This window comes from Gracilinanus agilis, chromosome 1 (genome assembly GCF_016433145.1).
Source record: "Gracilinanus agilis isolate LMUSP501 chromosome 1, AgileGrace, whole genome shotgun sequence".
NCBI lineage: Eukaryota > Metazoa > Chordata > Mammalia > Didelphimorphia > Didelphidae > Gracilinanus > Gracilinanus agilis.
In genome coordinates, this window is record NC_058130.1 from 84793626 (window position 1) to 84801351 (window position 7726).

The window sequence follows — 7726 nt, forward strand, 5'->3', positions numbered from 1 at the left end:
GAACAAGAATAGTTTTTCAAGGTTGTGAAGAGCCCAGGAATATGCAGGTAGTGCCAAATTCTACAAAGTCTTCCAAATGCCTCCAAAAGGGCCTCTCCTCCCATCTTCCCCTATACAGCATCAGCAAAGATATTCCAAGAGTGATATAGCAAAAAGAAGGATGTATTTGTAATAGAAGATGTGGGTTACAATGAAAGCTCTGATACTTACTCCCTGTGTGACTTTGGACAAGTGATCTGATTTCTCTGTGTCTCAGTTTCCTTCTCTGTAAAAAAAAAATGAGTTTGGACAGATAGTCTCTAAGGTCTTTTCCAGAGCTAAAACCTAGGAGGCTTTTGATCCTTGGGAGGCAACCACCCATTCCCTAACAACATAGCCCTTTCCATAGAAGATTACAACCAGAAGACAAGACACGATATACACCTTTCCCATTCTCAGGGCCACTGCTAAATTCTAATTGCATAATTAAATGTTGTGAGCTAATCTGGGCCTACCACCTTGTGGCAATATTAGGGATAGCAACTGGTTCCTAATATTGAGCCCTTCCACTAAAATACCAAACCAAAGCTGAGGATCCTTCCCTCTGAAAGTTTTTCACTCTGTGATCAGATGAACCAAGAGCAGGGAAGATGGGCAGAAAGCAGATCCAGATTACTAATCTCCCTTTCCCTCACTCCTACCCCTAATCCTTAAGCGTGTCTCTTAGGGAATAAGACATTTAGAAGAGACCAGGGGAATCCATCAGTCAAAAGGAAGAATTATCTCAAAAACTACAGCAGTTCAAAATGGAGGTGATTAGAAGCAATGAAGATAAAGGTTTTTCAAAGTCTCTTCCTGATCTGGATTGATTTTCTACAGCCTTCACTCTTGGTGCTTTTCCATCTCCCCAGTGGCTGCTGCCACTGCCCCTGGTACCATTCATAACTCATCCATTAAAGAGAAGAGCAAGATGATACAAAAAGTGAATCTGACCAAGGAGACCAAACATTCTGATGACAAGACTGGCCATTTGCATGAAGGCAGTGACTGAGTCAGAGGTCTAAATCTCTAACAAGAAGCTGTTATCTACAGCCTACAAGAATGTAAAAGACAGTAGGCATCAACTCAAAGGTCATTTCCAGAACTGAACAAAACCAAAATCTACCAACAAATATAGTTGGCTAAAGACCACCAGGAGAAAGTAGAGTGAGAACTAGGATTCACTTGTATCATCATCCTAGATCGCTGGATAAATTTTTAGTATTCAATACAACTAATCTAGAGAGCAAAGTTTTCTCTGAAAATAAAGATTTCTTTCTGTAGTAGCTAAAGTCATGTGTGGTAATGACCAAAATAAACAGAAAATTCATAAGGAGCTTAATAATTGCTTTTTAAAAAATCCACTTTGCCTGGGGTAACTCCTAACTTTTCTCTATTTTACTATGAGATTCTTAATAATCCAGAACTTCTCTTCACATTGAGTAAAACAGCTTTTGATGAGGCTGTCTCAGAACTGCATGCATTGAACGAGGACTCCTTAAAAGAGAGGAAGCACCCTTTTCAAGCAGTGGCTTAGGAATGGCCTAATATGGCAGACAGTAGATAGTTTGAATATTGGAGAAGGTGCAGAGAACTAAACTTCATCCAGGATGTCATCTTCCTTTCCCTCACCTCGTCTTCACTCTTTATCATTGCTCTTGGATTTCTTCTAGCTAAGGGAATCTAACCACGGTTATGGAAATCAGCCGCTTATAGTCTTCCCACTGAAGCTTTGAGAGAGCTCCATTCTTTGATTTGTGCTTGACCTGGTCTCCCAAGAGTGCAGTTACTGCTACAGCAAAATGTTTTTCACTCTTCATTTCCTATTAAACAAACAAAAAAAAAAAACAACCTCCAAAAATTTATGGAAAAAAAAGGCAGCAAGGTGATGCAGTAGATAAAGTATTGGGCTTCAAGTCAAGAATACTTGAGTTCAAATCTCATCTTAGACCCTAGCTCTAACTCTGGGCAAGTCATTTAACCACTCCCTGCCTCAGTTTCCTCCATTATAAAATGGGGATGATAATAGTAGCATCTATCTCCCTAGATTGTTGTGTGAAGATAGAATTAACTCTCCTCTTGTCTATTTTTAGCTAATCAAATCAAGAATTTAAAGTACCCCTACTTACCATTAAGTATGAGAATTCATAAGGCATACTGGAGTAAGTGACAACTCCAAAGGCCACTGCCCCACCCCTCGGGCAATGTTAAGCAAATTGAAAGACTGCCATTGGTTTCTGTGAAGGAGGAGTGGCAGAAAGTGACAGAAAGTGACATGGAAAAAGGAGCATAAAAAGAAGAGACCAGCATGATGTAGACCCTAGAGGGATTCCTTTCCTGGCTTCTGGAGAGATTGGTTCCAAAGTTTGATTCCCTTCCTGGCATTTGGAGAGATTGGTTCTGGAGATCCCTGCCTTGGCTTGGAGGAGACCTTTTCCCTAGAAAAGGCTTGCTGGGTGAGTGACTGATTTTCCTGCTTTGGCTTTGGAGGAGGCTGCATTGGTGGAACCCTGGCTGAAGACACCACCAGGACTTCTGGCTGAGGATTACTGGGAAATCCACCTGGAAACAGAGTCTCAGGGAAGCCCTGGCTTCTCAGGAGAACGGCTGGTAGGCTTATTAGAATATCTCTTTATCCACATTTTTCCACTTTCTCTCTTTCCACCTCTTTGTAAGTAAAGCTGCTAAAAATCATTTTGAATTAAGCTATAATATTTTTAAATTGGCAACCACAATATTACCTTAGAATTCTTATATTTAGCATAAAACCTAAATTTAAACTCTTACAGTTGTAAGGATCAGAGATTATAATTGTAAAGTGACAGGCCCATAGTATGAGCTCTATGTAAAATGCTGTTATATTATTATTTAGAGAAGCTAGGTAGCACAGTAGATAGAGCATCAGGTCTGGAATTAGGAAGACATTTTCCTGAGTTCAAATATGATCTCAAACACTTACTAGCTATGTGACACTGGGAAGGTCACTTAATTCTATTTGCCTCAATGTATCTATAAAGTGAGATGAAAAAGGAAATGGCAAACCACTCCAGTGTCTATGTCAAGAACCCCAAATGGAATCATAGTCCCATTGAAACAACTAGTCAATAACAGCAATATTATTATCTAATCTTATAATTAAAGTATATTTGGTATTTTCAAAATCTGAATTGGTTCATCAAGTGACAGCGTTATACTATAGAAAAATATGAGGAACAACAGATGGCACAGCTGATAAAGAGCCAGGCCTGGTCAGGAAAACCTTGGTTCATACCTGGCTTCAGATACCTCTGACCTGTGTGACCCTGGACAAGTCACTTAACACTGTTTGCCCGTCCTTTGCTCTCCTGTCCAAAAGTTGTTACTAGGGCAGAAAGTAAGACCTTTTTAAAAAAAAATAAAAGATACAAAAATTAGTTCATGGCAACTTAAATATTCAATAATGTTTTTTTAAATTTTTTCTACATTCTCACCTTATTTTTTAGTTTTCCTTTCAATAAGTAACTTTACACATCTTTCTTATATGTTCCTCTTAAGGTGCCTCCTGAAAGTATGAGATCATCAAATGGAAGGAAATGAGTTTGGCATTTCAAGGTTAAAGAATCGCACGCTGAATTATTCTTTGTGTGTCACAGGACCCAGAGACCACCCTGTTCCAGTGAATTTCTTTGGCTCCAACTGTTGCTTCTCCTCCCTAGGGAGAATTTTGCTCCTGTTCCTGCCCTTAAATTTCTGGTGTTTACTTTGCTATGTATTAGAAATAGCATTTAACTAACAGCTGACAAAATACAACCATTGCTTTTTGGCAAATTAAAGGACATGCTGTTTCTTAATATCCCAGAATGGAGGAACAAATTAAAATGAAGAAGACAAGGTCCATGCAGATCTGTGGACATGTGAAAGCATGTCAAGTCTGCCTGGTAATTGTTACTTAGAAACTTTAGGGGCACAGGCTATGCATTGCTAACACTGATCACGGTCCTAACAAAGCTTTCAGAAAATGCTCTGCCCTTTGTAACAGCAAAGTAACATAAACACCCCAACTTTCAGCAACCATCAACATTAAGGCAAGACTTTCCACCAGCAAAAAGATTATGACTCAACAAACACTCAGGTTAGCATTTTTTAGTAATACAGTATTTTTAAATTAAGACATGAACATTTTTATCTTTGAGAAATTCCCAACTCTGGACCAAAGCCCACCCTTAGTTATGGCTCTGATGTCTCCTGGCTCTGACCATGAAGTCTTTCCTTTCCCAGGGTAAAATCTCCTGTTCTTTCAATTAATGCTTTCAAGCTTTCCCTATCCATCTTGGCTGTCAGCTTCCTCTGGACTTGTTCCAATTATCAATTTCCTTCTTAAAATATGATCCCCAGGACTGGACATGCTGCTCCTTCTCCCCTTAACCTTCAGCTATTTCTACCATATGTTGGACTTGGATCACCCTATCATCTGTACTCCTGGGTCACAGAGTGATGCTAAAAGAACAGGGAAAACCAAATAAACCTAGCCTCTTACTGATTCAGGCTTTCCACATTCAACAGAATCTAAACCCTTCTCCACTGTCCCTTTTAGACATATCATAGGAGATATTTTCTAAAAGACTTTAAATGAATAAATATGGAAAGAAGAGCTATACAAAATGTCTCTTATGTCAGAGCTGGAAAAGATCTCAAAGGACATCTGGTCCAATCATCTCTAATTTTACAAAGGAGGAAACTAAGACCCAAAGATGGTTGATCACTGATCCAAAATAACAGGTAGTAAAGGGCATAGGCAGGATTGAACCTAGATCTATCAACTCCAAATCCAGAACTCCTTCCTCTCCATGAGGTATTCCCTCCTTTCTATTCCCTCTTATTGTTATTCAGTTGTTCAGTCGTGTCCAACTCTTCATGACCCTGTGGACCATATTCTTGGCAAAGATACTGGAACAATTTGTCATTTCCTTCTCCAGTGGATTAATAGTAATTATAATTTCATCATCTATTCCCACTATCAGCACCCTAATCAGTTTTTCAATAACTTGTACTTCAAAAATCTATAATTAAATCATTTTAGGTACTTCCATTACTTCCATCCTATAGATAACAAGTCCTCTATGATTTAGTCAAACATCTTTTCTCTTTATTGAAATAGCAAAGAGGCACCTAGGTGGCTCGGTGAATAGAGAACCAAGCCTGAAAATGGGAGGTCCTAGGTTCAAATCTAGCCTCAGACACTTCCTAGCTGTGTGATCCTAGGCAAGACACTTAACCCCTATTTCTTAGCCCATGCTGCTCTTCTGCAGAAGGTAAGGGTTTAAAAAAGAAAGAACAGCAAGTGTTTATTAATTCCAATTCTAACTAATCTCCTGTCGGAATCAGTGACCCACTATACCAATGACCAGATCGATAATATCCATAATTCTTTATTATTATTTATGTCTTTTTTACACATGCAACAGGCCTTTTTCCAGTATATATTCTCCCTCCTGACCAAAAAAATGATACAAAAAATGGCACTTGTGATAAAGAAAATCAAAGCAATATGTCTGACAGCACAGAAGACATTTCTCACCTAGTCACCTATGACCTTTCTGAGAGGAGGAATGCTTGTTCATCTTCTATTTTCTGAAACCAAAATTATTCACTGCAATTTATCAGAGTTCCATTCCTGTTGTTAGTGGTTTTGCAATCTATATTGTTGTAGTCATTGTGTCTATTTTCCTTTTGACCTTGCTTTTTTCCCTTCCAGCATTGACCAGCCTTGGCAGGTAAAAGTGTCCATCTGAGTCATCAGAGAAGCCTCAGACTTTTCTGAGGTTCCCTTTACTTGTGGTGGTTCCCTTTTGTTTTAGGGATAAAAATATAGACTCTTCAGTGTAGGATTCAAATCTCATTTTTTGTTCTCTATACCTAGCATTCCATCTGCCATCTCATGACTTTGCTCAAGCTGTCCCTTCCTTCTCTCCTGTTTCTTTTTTACTCCTTCTTTCTTTTCTAAACTCTTCCCTTCCATCTTAGAATCACTATTGTGTATTGGTTCCATAGCAGAAGAATGGTAAGTGCTAGGCAATGAGGGTTAAGTGGCTTGCCCAGGATCACATGGCTAGGAAATGTCTGAAATCAGATTTGAACCCAGGTCCTCCTATCTCTAGGCCTGGTTCTCAATCCACTGAACCACCTGGCTTCCCTCTCACCTCTACTTCTGGAAACATCTATGGGCTTCTTTCAAATTTAATGATCACTTCCTTTGATCTTTCCTGATCTTCATCCTATTCCATTCTTCCTCAAATTATCTCATTTTTCTTTATCTAGTACATCAGAGGCTTAGAACTGAACTGTAGAAGCCATCTAAGTATAGGATTATAAATCTGAAGCTGAAAGAAAACTTAAAGATCGTCTAGTCATCCTTTTTTTCAGATGAGGAAACTAAGACCCAGTGCCCAAAGACTCCTGGGTATTAAGTGACACATCTGAACCTCAAGGACAGGGATTATTTCACGATTGTCATTGTATACTCTGCACCTAGCTCAGTGCTCTCAATGGTCTAACAAACTCCCAGGGATGAATTCCTTCAAGCAATGCAAGTAGACACCTACTCCACACTTAATGCTCTTAGAATTGCTTGGAACACTGAGAGATTAAGTCCAAAGTCACACAGCTAGTGTATGTGAGAGGTAGGACTTGAACTCCTGTCTTCTTGACTCTGAGACTATCTCTCTCTCTCTCTCTCTCTCTCTCACTCTCTCTCTCTCTCTCTATCTATCTATCTATCTATCTATCTATCTATCTATCTATCTATCTCTCTCTCTCTCCTGTCCCACACTGTCTCTAGATATATGTAGATAATAAATGTATGTTGGATTGATTGTGTTGGATTCGATTAGAACACTTCATATAAATCTTCATGTTTCTCTTACTTAGTAGATGATCTCTGAGAGTTGTTCTGTCCAAAAACACCATCACCATGCAAGCAACTGAGTAAGCATCTCAAAAAACTTAGGAAGGATTTCCAGGTGTATACTCAAAACCTCTCCAATATGGATCTTCCAGAGCTTGCTTATTCTCCACTCATGGTCTTTGAGAACCATGGATCATCAGCTCACTGTTAAATTAATTCAGTTTCAATTGAAAAGAATAAATGGTAAACATTAGGGGACATCAGGACAGTTAGGTTGTAGAGTGAATAGAACACAGGGTTTGGAATCAGGAAGATTCATCTTCCAGAGTTCAAATCTAGCCTCAGACACTTATAGCTATGTGACCATGGGCAAGTCACCTCAACCCTGTTTGCCTCAGTTTCCTCATCTATAAAATGAGCTAGAGAAGAAAATGGCAAACCACCCCAATACCTTTGCCAAGAAAACCTCAAATGAGGTCACAAAGAGTATGACACAAATGGAACAAATGAATAGCATTAGGATCATAAAGAGATTAAACAAAACAGAACCTGCTCTTAAGGAGTTTGTAATTTAATTAAAGAAGCCTCCAGATTGGTCTCCTTGACTTCATTCTCTCTCTCCACTTGTAATGAGTATGGGTGTCTAGTGAGCACATAATTACATTCTTGGTTAGATGGATAAATTGACGGATAATTTCATATTATTTAACAAGGAGCTCTTTCTTTTTTCCCATGGGTGTAAGAAAATGTTGTGATAAAGTTATAGGAAAGAAAGAAAGAAAGAAAGAAAGAAAGAAAGAAAGAAAGAAAGAAAGAAAGAAAGAA